The following is a 13,927-nucleotide window of genomic DNA, read 5'->3' on the forward strand; positions in this document are numbered from 1 at the left end:
ATGTAAGCTAAATGCACGTGCGCTCACCTGAAAGCAGGAGTCGGAAGGAGAGAAACAGGAAGCTGCTGGCTTGGAAGATGGAGGAGGGGGCCGTTCGCCAGGAATGTCAGTGGCTTCTAGAAGCTGGAAAAGGCAAGGAAGCGGATTCTCCCCTAGAATCTCCAAAAGAAAGACAACCCTGCCGACACCTTTGATTTTAGCCCAGTGGGACCCATATTGGACTTCTGATCTATGGACAGGAAAGAGAAAAGTGAAAACTGTTTGAAGCCCCCAGGTTCCTGGTAATTTGTTACAGCAGCAAGGGGACATAAATACTGGAAGGGGGATTCACTCAGGGGGATCAGAATACTTTTAGTTGCTGGAAAGTGAGAACCCACTCATCCAGTGGTCAGAAGCAAGAGTCCTGCTGGTTTGACCCTCAGGCCTCACTTCATTATCGTCAATACCATTCTCTTCAAAACTTGGATAGTTTCGCATTTCAGCCGTTCTCCAAATAATCCCCCAAATTGAAATGTTTGTTTCCCTTATGTGAAGGATTATTTATCGAATTAGCTTGTTGAAGTGATTATTCCCACTCATCAAATTGAATTTAATTAATTTTCATATTTCAAGGGCCTGATAGCTGCTAACTGTATCCACTCGGCCGATCGCTCCATAAAACAATCTGTGTTTTCCCCCATTGCACTTCTTTGCATCCTGAAAGACTGTATTCACTTCTCTGGAGTAAAACTGTGAGGAATGCCAGGCCAGCCGAGCAAATTCTCTGGAGGGAAGAGAATCCGTTAGTAAAACACAGCCCAGGGGTTTGTGGCAAACTGATGAACACTAAGCACATTGCTACGGCAGATGGAAGAAGGTAGAAGAGAGAGGGTGCTTTTCCTTTAGACTCTGTGAGGATCCTGAAAGAGGGGCTGGGTTGCCAGACCCGCCACCCCTAACCCCCACCCCCGGAGCCCCAGCATCTGCCTGCAGTCTGGGAAAGCTCTCGAATGGCTTTTTCAGAGTTGGCTTCTGGTTGCTTCACAGGAGGCCCACGTCTACGAATGTGTTCATACCCATCCTGGCTTTCCAGATCTGTTCAGGGACGAGCTGCCTTCAGAGCTGACTGTGTCCTCAGGGCTCCATCTGAGTGTGTCCCTGGTGGCCCAGCTTTGCAGTGTCAGGCTGTATTTTTGAGTCAACATGTACAGCAGCACTTATTCCCAGACCCTCGAGGGCAGTGCTAGAAAGTGCTTCAAAAGAAAAGGACAAACAAGACAGAGAAGGAGAAATACAGTACGACAGCCCTTGTATGTGGAGTCTAAAAAGAAATGATGCGAATGAACTTACTTACAAAACAAAAAGAGACTCACAGACTTAGAAAATGAATTCATGGTTGCCAGGGGGAAAGGATAGTTAGGGAGTTTGGGATGGACATGTACACACTGCTATATTTAAAATAGGTAACTAACAAGGACCTACTGTAGAGCACATGGAACTCTGCTCAGTGTTATGTGGCAGCCTGGATGGGTGGGGGGTTTGGGGGAGAATGGATGCATGTATATGTATGACTGAGTCCCTTTACTGTTCACCTGAAACTATCACAATATTGTTAATCAGCTATCAGTTCAGTTCAGTTCAGTCGCTCAGTTGTGTCCGACTCTTTGCGACCCCATGAACTGCAGCCCACCAGGCTTCCCTGTGCATCACCAACTCCCAGAGTCCACTCAAACCCATATCCATTGTGTCGGTGATGCCATCCAACCATCTCATCCTCCGTTATCCCCTTCTCCTCTTGCCCTCAATCTTTCCCAGCATCAGTGTCTTTTCAAATGAGTCAGCTCTCTGCATACCCCAGTACAAAATAAAAAGTTCAAAAGGAAAGGACAAACTATTGCTGGATTTACATGATGCATAATCAAACTGATACCATCGCTCAACTTATTATTACACGTCTATACAGATTGTGTGTCTATTTATATACATATACACACACTAATAGAGACAAAGCATTAAGGCAAAATCTCTTTACAGCTCAGGCAAGAGTCTGCCATCAACAATCTATGACCTGTAATTAGTGCTCTGGTCAATAAGGTTATAACCATAAACGAAACATAGCTGTGCTTACCCTTCACTTTCAAATATCCACCCTCCCTGCATATAGACAGAGATGTTCCTATGTTACAAAGCATGTTATTTCACTCTATCCCCACAGTGATCAGATTTTACAGTAAGGGCTTAAAGGGTAAGTGATATGCCCGAGGTTACAGAGCTCCCAAATGGTGAGACTGAAGTCAGCTAATCACTTTTCTCTATCTTCTGTATGATTACACTTTGCAGAACTCAAAAATATTGAGAAGCTGTGATAGTCATAAAAGGAATGCTTATCGTGGATTCTGCATATATTATGTGCTAGGCCCTGTACTGGTCACTTCTGTGTACTTCTTGTGTAATCTTTCTGCTCACCCTTAGATGTAAGCAGTGTAATTCTTACTTTGTAGATGAGGAATCTGAGGCTTGGAGAGGTGAATCAACAAACCCAAGGCCACACAGCTCAGATCTGGTAGAGCCAGGTGTGAACTCAGTTCTGACTCCAAAGCCCACGCTCTTCCTGTTTGGCTGTGTTTCCTATTTTCCCTTTAGTACAAATTCAAATCAGTGCTTTCACCTTTTGTAACAGTATTTGCATTTTGCAACATCTCCAGTTAAGGAATGGGAAGACTTGTTTCTTTGGTTTGAGTTTTAATTCCAAGTCTCTGGTAATGGGGGGGAGGGTGCGGGGGTAGGAGTCTAGGGGGTCAGCAGGCGGCCCCCTAGTGTCTCTGAAATTCACACCTCAGAGCCAGCCAGCCCAGGCTGCTGAGGGCACAGCTTCAGTTCTCCCGGAAAGTGAATAGGTTCTTCTGAAAAGTGCTGCATGTTCAACAGAGTGGTCCTGAGCCCTAGAGAGAGAACTCTTGAGTCGGAGCAGCCCTAGACAGAGGAGCCTGGTGGGCTGTAGTCCATAGGGTCGCACAGAGTCAGACACAACCAAAGCAACTTCGCACAGCATACACGCACGTGGCCCTGCTCTTGAGGAGCGGTACAGCCTGGACAATTCATTTCCGAACCCTCTTGGAGACTCTGCTCCCTTTTATTGAAACGGGGATTAAATTAGATAAATGTGTGTCTGTTTGGGGTGGGGTGCCAGGCAAAACAGAGAAGCTATTCTTTCGTGTTCTCTTCCAAGGAGTCAAGTTTCCCTTGGCTCTGAGTGCTCTGAGTGAGCACTCTGCACGAAACCCCAGTGCCTGCCAGGGCAGGCTAACGATCAGAGACTTTCCCACTCTGCCTTCTGAAGGGTTTGTGCTGGTTGGTACACGTGTCATTTCTTGCAGGAGTTTCCAAACCTCATCACCGAGGAGCTGTCTCCCAAGTAAAGACTGTTGTGTGTGTTAAGAAATGACTTTGCTCATCCGCAGAGCCCACTGGTTGGATGGCATCACCGACTCAGTGAACATGAGTTTGACCAGCAGTGTTGACCACTTAGTCCTTGTTTTCATGACTGCTGAAAACCGTCAGAAAGATAAGATTTTTTCCTTATTAAACTTTTAATTTTGTATTGGAGTATAGCTGATTAACACTGTTATGATAGTTTCAGGTGGACAGCAGAGGGACTCAGCCACACATACACATGTATCCGTTCTCCCCCAAACTTCCCTCCCATCTAAGCTTCCACATAACATTGAGCAGAGTTCCCTGTAAAGTTTCGCTTTTAAGTCCTGCATCTTTATTGAATTAATGTCTGCAAAAGCCAGTCCTGTGCAAATGCTGGACGTCACTTCTCATTCTGGACTTATATGGACCCCACTGGCAGAACCATGACACTTTCTGAGAGACAGTGTTCAGATAATTTCAGAAAAGCAACAGCTCATTGGCACGAGTGTTAACCGCTTCGTATCGAATTTTCCGTGGTTTCTTCATAGTCTGTAGTCTTAGACCCAAGGTTAAGAAAGAATGAAACATGATAAAGCAACTTACCTTTTATAACGTCTTATCATCAAGACACATAAATGTGCCAAAGCTGTGTCCTGAGCCCTGGCTGTGTGCAGGACCGTGCGAGGTAAGTTGGTGTGTGTACGTAGGTCATGACCCCTGTTTTCAGGGTCCTTATAGTAGACAACCGGATGCAGACGTAATGTGCTGGATGAAGTGGGGAAAGCATACCTGATCAGTGTTAGCAGTGTGGCCAGTGAGAGAGAAATCAACGTTTGTGCAGGTTCAGGGACAGTATCTGGAAACTACGAATTGTAAGGGATATGCAAGAATCTACAGGAATGAGAAAACAGAAACGTCAACAGGGGAAGCATTTTAGGCTGAAGAAACAAAGGCACCCAAGTGAGAATTTGCTCCAGGGTGATTAAGGCATTGAGCGTGTTCTAGCCTACTTGGTCCACTTCTTTTAGAACAGTGGGAATCAAGTTTGCAAGGATTGAAGAAAGAAAGTGAAAGTGAAGTCACTCAGTCAAGTCTGACTCTTTGCGACGCCATGGACGGTAGCCTACCAGACTCCTCCGTCCGTGTGGGATTCTCCAGGCAAAAGTACTGGAGTAGGTTACCATTTCCTTCTCCAGGAGATCTTCCCAACCCAGGGATCGAACCTGGGTCTCCCGCATTGCAGGCAGACGCTTTACCATCTGAGCCACCAGGGAAGCTGTTACAAAAATTAATTGGGCTCAATAAAAAGGAGGTTGAACTCTAAGTTGAGGAGTTTGGCTTATTCCTTTCAATAGTGAAGTCTCTGAAAGTTTTTTGAGCAGACAAATGGCATTATGAGAGTGAAGTTTTAGGAAAGGTATACTGGTGGTGGTGTTTAGAGGGGGTTGTCATTAAGGCAAAAAGATAGAAGATGGGGGAGTAGTTTGAGGACTATTACAAAGAGCTGATAATGAAACCGTAAGAACGGGAACTGGGATGACCACAGAGGGAAAGGAAAATAAGGGGCAAATAAATGCAAGTTGGAGAGCAAGCAGATGGTAGGCTTACAGAAACAGCAAGAGAGACAATGACATCATAGGGTGAAGGCGGAAAATCTGGAACTTGGTATAGTTGGCTTGCTAAGTCGCTTCAGTCGTGTCCGACTCTGTGCGACCCCATAGACGGCAGCCCACCAGGCCCCCCTGTCCCTGGGATTCTCCAGGCAGGAGTAGTGGAGTGGGGTGCCATTTCCTTCTCCAATGCATGAAAGTGAAAAGTGAAAGTGAAGTCGCTCAGTCATGTCCGACCCTCAGCAACCTCGTGGACTGCAGCCCACCAGGCTTCTCCATCCATGGGATTTTCCAGGCAAGAGTACTGGAGTGGAGTGTCATTAACAAGTTAAATTTGAGGTCTGGTGAGACAACCCCAAGTGAAAGGTAAAAATGACCAGCAAGTTACTGGGGATTCCAGAAAGCAATTGAGAATGAATTCCAGGCTGTAGACATGATTAGTGTGGCATCTGAGTGGAGAGGATGGCTGAAGTTGAGTACTATAGTCTGTAATAAGTTTTAAAATTAGGTAGAGTGACTGCTTCCACTTTATTCTTTTTCATAATTGCTTTAGCTCTTCGAATTCTTTTGTCCTTCCATATCACTTTTAAAATAAACTCGCCTATATCTACAAAAAACAATTTTGCTGGGATTTTGATAGGAATTGCCTTAAACCTGCAAATCAGTGTGGGGAGAACTGACATCTTTATTACACTGAGTCTTCCAAATATGAACATGGTATGTCTCTCCATTTCTTTATATCTTTCATCCTTTCTTTCATCAGTATTTTGTGGTTTCAGCATACACATCCTATACATGTTTAATTTTATTGGGAAAAAAATCCAATATAATGATTTTATTTTATTTTTTTTTAATTTTTATTTTTATTTTTTTTAATTAATTAATTTATTTATTTTTAATTTTTACTTTACAATTCTGTATTGGTTTTGGCATAGATTGACATGAATCCACCACAGGTGTACATGCGTTCCCAAACATGAACCCCCCTCCCACCCCCCTCCCCACAACATCTCTCTGGGTCATCCCCGCGCGTCAGCCCCAAGCGTGTCATATCCTGCATCAGACATAGACTGGCATTTTGATTCTTACATGATATTATACATGTTTCAATGCCATTCTCCCAAATCATCACACCCTCTCCCTCTCCCTCTGAGTCCAAAAGTCCGCTATACACATCTGTGTCTTTTTTGCTGTCCTGCATACAGGGTCATCATTGCCATCTTCCTAAATTCCATATATATGTGTTAGTATACTGTATTGGTGTTTTTCTTTCTGGCTCACTTCACTCTGTATAATCGGCTCCAGTTTCATCCATCTCATCAGAACTGATTCAAATGCATTCTTTTTAATGGCTGAGTAATACTCCATTGTGTATATGTACCACAGCTTTCTTATCCATTCATCTACTGATGGACATCTAGGTTGTTTCCATGTCCTGGCTATTATAAACAGTGCTGCAATGAACATTGGGGTACATGTGTCTCTTTCAATTCTGGTTTCCTCTGTGTGTATGCCCAACAGTGGGATTGCTGTGTCATAAGGCATTTCTATTTGCAATTTTTTAAGGAATCTCCACACTGTTCTCCATAGTGGCTGTACTAGTTTGCATTCCCACCAACAGTGTAGGAGGGTTCCCTTCTCTCCACACCCTCTCCAGCATTTATTGCTTGCAGATTTTTGGATCGCAGACATTCTGACTGGTGTGAAGTGGTACCTCATTGTGGTTTTGATTTGCATTTCTCTAATAATGAGTGATGTTGAGCATCTTTTCATGTGTTTGTTAGCCATTTGTATGTCTTCTTTGGAGAAATGTCTGTTTAGTTCTTTGGCCCATTTTTTGATTGGGTCTTTTATTTTTCTGGAATTGAGCTGCAGGAGTTGCTTGTATATCTTTGAGATTAGTTGTTTGTCAGTTGCTTCATTTGCTATTATTTTCTCCCATTCAGAAGACTGTCTTTTCACTTTGCTTATGTTTTCCTTTGTTGTGCAGAAGCTTTTAATTTTAATTAAATCCCATTTGTTTATTTTTGCTTTTATTTCCAGAATTCTGGGAGGTGGATCATAGAGGATCCTGCTGTGGTTTATGTCGGAGAGTGTTTTGCCTATGTTCTCCTCTAAGAGTTTTATAGTTTCTGGTCTTACATTTAGATCTTTAATCCATTTTGAGTTTATCTTTGTGTGCGGTGTTAGAAAGTGATCTAGTTTCATTCTTTTACAAGTGGTTGACCAGTTTTCCCAGCACCACTTGTTAAAGAGATTGTCTTTACTCCATTGTATATTCTTGCCTCCTTTGTCAAAGATAAGGTGTCCATATGTATGTGGATTTATCTCTGGGCTTTCTATTTTGTTCCATTGATCTATATGTCTGTCTTTGTGCCAATACCATACTGTCTTGATGACTGTGGCTTTGTAGTAGAGCCTGAAGTCAGGCAAATTGATTCCTCCAGTTCCATTCTTCTTTCTCAAGATTGCTTTGGCTATTCGTGGTTTTTTGTATTTCCATACAAATCTTGAAATTATTTGTTCTAGTTCTGTGAAAAATATCGCCGGTATCTTGATAGGGATTGCATTGAATTTGTAAATTGCTTTGGGTAATATACTCATTTTCACTATATTGATTCTTCCGATCCATGAGCATGGTATATTTCTCCATCTATTAGTGTCCTCTTTGATTTCTTTCATCAGTGTTTTATAGTTTTCTGTATATAGGTCTTTAGTTTCTTTAGGTAGATATATTCCTAAGTATTTTATTCTTTTGGTTGCAATGGTGAATGGAATTGTTTCCTTAATTTCTTCTTCTACTTTCTCATTATTAGTGTATAGGAATGCAAGGGATTTCTGTGTGTTGATTTTATATCCTGCAACTTTACTATATGCATTAATTAGCTCTAGTAATTTTCTGGTAGAGTCTTTAGTGTTTTCTATGTAGAGGATCATGTCATCTGCAAACAGTGAGAGTTATACTTCTTCTTTTCCAATTTGGATTCCTTTTATTTCTTTTTCTGCTCTGATTGCTGTGGCTAAAACTTCCAGAACTATGTTGAATAGTAGTGGTGAAAGTGGGCACCCTTGTTTTGTTCCTGACTTAAGGGGAAATGCTTTCAATTTTTCACCATTGAGGATAATGTTTGCTGTGGGTTTGTCATATATAGCTTTTATTATATTGCGGTATGTTCCTTCTATTCCTGCTTTCTGGAGAGTTTTTATCATAAATGGATGTTGAATTTTGTCAAAGGCCTTCTCTGCATCTATTGAGATAATCATATGGTTTTTATTTTTCAATTTGTTAATGTGGTGAATTACATTGATTGATTTGCGGATGTTGAAGAATCCTTGCATCCCTGTGATAAAGCCCACTTGGTCATGGTGTACGATCTTTTTAATGTGTTGTTGGATTCTGATTGCTAGAATTTTGTTGAGGATTTTTGCATCTATGTTCATCAGTGATATTGGCCTGTAGTTTTCCGTTTTTGTAGTATCTTTGTCAGGTTTTGGTATTAGGGTGATGGTGGCCTCATAGAATGAGTTTGGAAGTTTCCCTTCCTCTGCAATTTTCTGGAAGAGTTTGAGTAGGATAGGTGTTAACTCTTCTCGAAATTTTTGGTAGAATTCAGCTGTGAAGCCGTCTGGACCTGGGCTTTTGTTTGCTGGAAGATTTCTGATTACAGTTTCAATTTCCGTGCTTGTGATGGGTCTGTTAAGATTGTCTATTTCTTCCTGGTTTAGTTTTGGAAAATTGTATTTTTCTAAGAATTTGTCCATTTCTTCCAGGTTGTCCATTTTATTGGCATATAATTGCTGATAGTAGTCTCTTATGATCCTTTGTATTTCTGTGTTGTCTGTTGTGATCTCTCCATTTTCATTTCTAATTTTATTGATTTGATTTTTCTCTCTTTGCTTCTTGATGAGTCTGGCTAGTGGTCTGTCAATTTTATTTATCCTTTCAAAGAACCAGCTTTTGGCTTTGTTGATTTTTGCTATGGTCTCTTTTGTTTCTTTTGCATTTATTTCTGCCCTAATTTTTAAGATTTCTTTCCTTCTGCTAACTCTGGGGTTCTCTAATTCTTTCTTTTCTAGTTGCTTTAGGTGTAGAGTTAGGTTATTTATTTTACTTTTTTCTTGTTTCTTGAGGTATGCCTGTATTGCTATGAACTTTCCTCTTAGCACTGCTTTTATAGTGTCCCACAGGTTTGGGGTTGTTGTGTTTTCATTTTCATTCGTTTCTATGCATATTTTGATTTCTTTTTTGATTTCTTCTGTGATTTGTTGGTTATTCAGAAGCGTGTTGTTCAGCCTCCATATGTTGGAATTTTTAATAGGTTTCCTCCTGTAATTGAGATCTAATCTTAGTGCATTATGGTCAGAAAAGATGCTTGGAATGATTTCGATTTTTTTGAATTTATCAAGGTTATATTTATGGCCCAGGATGTGATCTATCCTCGAGAAGGTTCCATGAGCACTTGAGAAAAAGGTGAAATTCATTGTTTTGGGGTGAAATGTCCTATAGATATCAATTAGGTCTAACTGGTCTAATGTAACATTTAAAGTTTGCGTTTCTTTGTTAATTTTCTGTTTAGTTGATCTGTCCATATGTGTGAGTGGGGTATTAAAGTCTCCCACTATTATTGTGTTGTTGTTAATTTCCCCTTTCATACTTGTTAGCCAATATAATGATTTTAAAGTCATTCATACAGATGATAAGTACAAAGACAAAGGGCTTTGAAATGGAACTAGGTGTCAAAAGCAAATGTTATGTATTTATCTTTTCTCTCCAAAGCAGCAAGAAAGAAGGGAAAGAAGTGAGAGTTGACAAGGGTTAGGGCCCAAGAGCAAAGGGCTCTAGGGAGCCATAGATTCCACAGGAGAAGCAAGCCCAGGGTGGGGCAAAGGGTTCCCTGAGGGAGATGTGCAGACACACCCCCAGATGGCCTCTACCTGTTTCATACATAGTGCTATCGAGGAGTACTCAGGGCCGCCGCCAGCTGAGGGTGAGACATGGAAGCCTGGGATCTCACAAGCAGGAAACACATGATCCCTTTTCCTGAGGAGGCCCTATACGAGAGTCCCAGTTTCCCATCCAACTATGGGAAGGTAGTGTATATAAACTGAAATCACTCAGTGGCCAGGGGACTCAATCCTAGAATGTACACCATGGCAACCTGCTCTGATGTCATATCCACCGTATTCATGTCTTTTTCTTAATAGCTCAGCATTTCTTCTTGTTGCCAATAGTCGTGGCTGTAAACTTACCCTTAACATTTCCCAGCTGCAGAGCCGCTAGGACACATCTTCCAGGTAAGTCTATTGTGGTCCCTACTGCAGGCAGAGGAGCTAACATCAGGAAAAGTCATGTTATCCCTTACACTCTTGCGAAAATAAAAGTAAAACTGAGCTCAAGCATTGAGAGTTTTTGCCTTAAAAATCTCATCTCCTCCATGATAAAACAGAGAGAACTAGAGTACTAGAATTCAGAAAAACAAAGATGAAAATGCAATATCCGTGAAGAAAACAGAAAATCAAATTATATTATCCCCTGAAAGAAATAGAATTTTGTTTTTAAAGGCAAATATGATCTTTCTGCAGCAGGATATAATTTTGGCCCTTTTGTCACAAACAAATCACTAAAAAGCAATAGCATTTTATTATTGCACAGAGCAGTTCTCGAAGAGAAGGAAGTGATGGGTGTGCCGTGTCATGTCAGGCTTCTGTTCAGGCTTATGGAAGATGCTGAAAACACCAAGGTAGGCATCTATCCAAACTCTGTGCAGAAATCCACAAATAAACGGAGCAGACTCCAAGACAGAAAGTGTAAAATAGCACACCATGGGACACTGGTCTCCAGCGCTGTGTAAGTTACAAATTCTAATATAAAGCTATCTGGTATAAATGACTCAAGATTACTTGAGAGGGTTCAGAACTAATACTGGAAGAGAAAATGGGCGGCATATAAGTAGAGGAGTCTACAGCTGGGCATTTGGAAGGGGGCTCTGGGGAAGGTGAGAGCGTGGTTTTGTGGGGTAGGAGGGATGAGCTGGGAGCCTGTGTAAGCAGGCTCTTTCCTACTTCATGTGGGCTTTCTTGAACGGGGGCAGTCATGGTGAGGAACGGCACTCCAGAATGAACAGGGCGAACTTCCACATGAGGGAATTTTTTAAAATATTTAATTAATTTATTTATTTAGGCTGTGCTGGGTCCTTTTTTTTTCTTCTTCTTCTTAAAGGTTTCCCCTAGATTTTCTGGATTTATTTACATGTTGTCTTAATGCTTTGTCCTTTCCCTCTTTATTTAAATCTTTACTTCATCTGGAATTAATTTCATTTTAGATATGGCACACTGTCAATATTTTCTGCAAAACAAGGAACTATAATTGTAATTATCTTATTAACTAAAGTGGTATTTAGAAAATTGGTTTAAGTTCTCAACTCTTTTCTCTACCTGTAGCATGGTTAGTTGTTGTGCAGGGGCTTTCTCTAGCTGCGGTGAGCAGGGGTCACTCTCTAGCTGAAGCACAAGGGCGGTGCTTTCTCTTTCTTTTCTCTCTGTCTTTGCGGTGGTCTCTTGTTGTGTCGCAAAGGCTCTGGGGCACAAGAGCTTCGGTAGCTACAGCACGTGGGCTCAGTAGTGTAGCACACGGGCTAGGATGCTCTGAGGCATGTGGGGTCATCCCGGACCAGGGATAGAACCGGTGTCCCCTAAATTGCAAGGCAGATTCTTAACCACTGGACCACCAGGGAAGCCTGACACAAGGGAATTAAGCGATGATTTGATCAAGGTTAGAGGGACCACGGGAAGTAGTCAGAAAAGGGAACAGTAGCAAAGCTTCCATAGTCTCCGTGCTTCCACTGCAGGGGGCGTGGGTTTGCTCCCTGGTCAGAGAACTGAGATCCTGCATGCCACACAGTGTGGCCCGCCATCCCCTCCCCCAAAAAGACTCAATAGTGCTTACTCTGGGCCAGGCACTGGTCTCAGGACAGTTTACAGATGAAGAAAGTAAGGCACAAAGAGGTTAAGCAAATTGTCTAAGATTACTCAACCGGCAGAACTTAAGTCACTGTTCTTAACCACCACATTATGAAAGTGGTTTAAAAAGGTTCTAAATATGAGTCACAAATAGAAAAGTTGGTGCCAAGTCCTCCCTATTTCATAGCCAGTTGCCACAACAAATTCCCCTGTTCGGGACTTAAAGACATGGCCCCTTGTCACTGCTATTAAGACTAGAAGATTTCCATTGCTGCTACAAAGACTTAAAGAAAATGCAATCACTGAGGGAGAAATTCTCCATGAGGAGAGAAAGGGCCAGAGAGGGAAGATTTGGTTAAGAGACACAGAAAAATATGGAAAAACAAACAAACACGGGGCTGGGATTCAGGAGGTTATGGAACAACCATTCAACCTCAATCAAAGGGTTCAGTCTGGAATGTCTAACAAAAAGGTCAAAAGTGTCACCAAAGTGAAATGACCCCACCAGGCAGCTAGTAAACAGAAGAGAGAAACTGATTAAGCTATAGCCCAATCACTGTGTGAAGCAAAATCTGGTTAGCTGAATACACTGCATACCTGTAAATGACCTTCTTCATGATTTACTCATAATTTGGCAAAGTGGCTTTGCCCAAGAAGCATCCAAATAACAGCTAGTCATACTGAAAGCCACTAGGGGGCAGCTCAGTTCAGTCGCTCAGTCATGTCCGACTCTCTGCAACCCCATGGACAGCAGCACACCAGGCCTCCCTGTCCATCACCAACTCCTGGAGTTTACTCAAACTCACGTCCATCAAGTCAGAAATGCCATCCAGCCATCTCATCCTCTGTCATCCCCTTCTCCTCCTGCCCTCAATCTTTCCCAGCATCAGGGTCTTTTCAAATGAGTCAGTTCTTCAGGTGGCCAAAGTACTGAAGTTTCAGCTTCAACATCAGTCCTTCCAGTGAATATTCAGGTTTGATCTCCTTTAGGATGGACTGGTTGGATCTCCTTGCAGTCCAAGGGACTCTCAAGAGTCTTCTCCAGCACCACAGTTCAAAACCATTAATTCTTTGATGCTCAGCTTTCTTTATGGTCCAACTCTCACATCCATACATGACCACTGGAAAAACCACAGCTTTGACTAGACAGACCTTTGTTGGCAAAGTAATGTCTCTGCTTTTTAATATGCTGTCTAGGTTGTCCATAGCTTTTCTTCCAAGGAGTAAGTGTCATTTAAGGGGGCAATACCATGGAGAAAACAGCAGGAAGGGTGGCCTCCCAAGGTCTCACCTGTTAGAGAAGAGCATGTAGTTGGTTCTCACCATCCGTGGAAGGTACTAGCAGTGCACAGCAAGGAGCCTTCTCTTCCATCACAGTCGTTTCCTTCTTCTCTTCAATTATGTTTAACAGCAAAACAAGGGACTTCCCTGAGGGTCCAGTGTTTAAGATTCTGCCTTCCAGTGCTGGAGGCTCAAGTTCAAACCCTGGTTGGGAAATTAAGATCCTACAAGTCCCATGGTGTGACCCAAAATTTTAAAAACAAATAATAGGGAAAACAAGACTCATCCTTTCAAACTTTGGCTTTGAGGTTGATCCAGGGTATAACATGGGGCGCTGTGCTGTCTTAGACACATGGCACGGAGTCAGTCCTCCAGGCCCACCGTGGCCGAACCTAGTGCTTTATCACAGAGCATCTTTATCAGGCCTCTCAGAGCTTCTGCTGAGGCTCAGGACAACAGTCACACCTCTGTTTCAGGCCACAAGGGGGAAGAGAAGGCTTCTTTCTTTCCTCTCTCTCTCTCAGAGCTTTTGCTCTGCAAAGCAGTGTTCCTTTCAGACTGAAGTTGCCAGCATCCTGCCAGACATAGATAACAAAAGTCAGCACCCATATGAGCCAACTCCTGGGTCCCTTTCTGAAACTCTCCAATTATAAGACTTCTCCCAGTACTCAGCTCCCACC

At 42.4% G+C, this 13,927-nt stretch overlaps 1 non-coding gene across 1 annotated transcript; it reads right to left on the bottom strand.

The window, feature by feature from the left end:
• Window positions 1-4,598: 4,598 nt before the first annotated feature.
• TRNAC-GCA lies at window positions 4,599-4,670 on the bottom strand. The gene has a single exon. It is a non-coding gene; the product is annotated as a tRNA-Cys (tRNA).
• Window positions 4,671-13,927: the final 9,257 nt, after the last annotated feature.

The sequence above is a fragment of the Oryx dammah genome, unplaced genomic scaffold (genome assembly GCF_014754425.2).
Source record: "Oryx dammah isolate SB20612 unplaced genomic scaffold, SCBI_Odam_1.1 HiC_scaffold_24, whole genome shotgun sequence".
NCBI lineage: Eukaryota > Metazoa > Chordata > Mammalia > Artiodactyla > Bovidae > Oryx > Oryx dammah.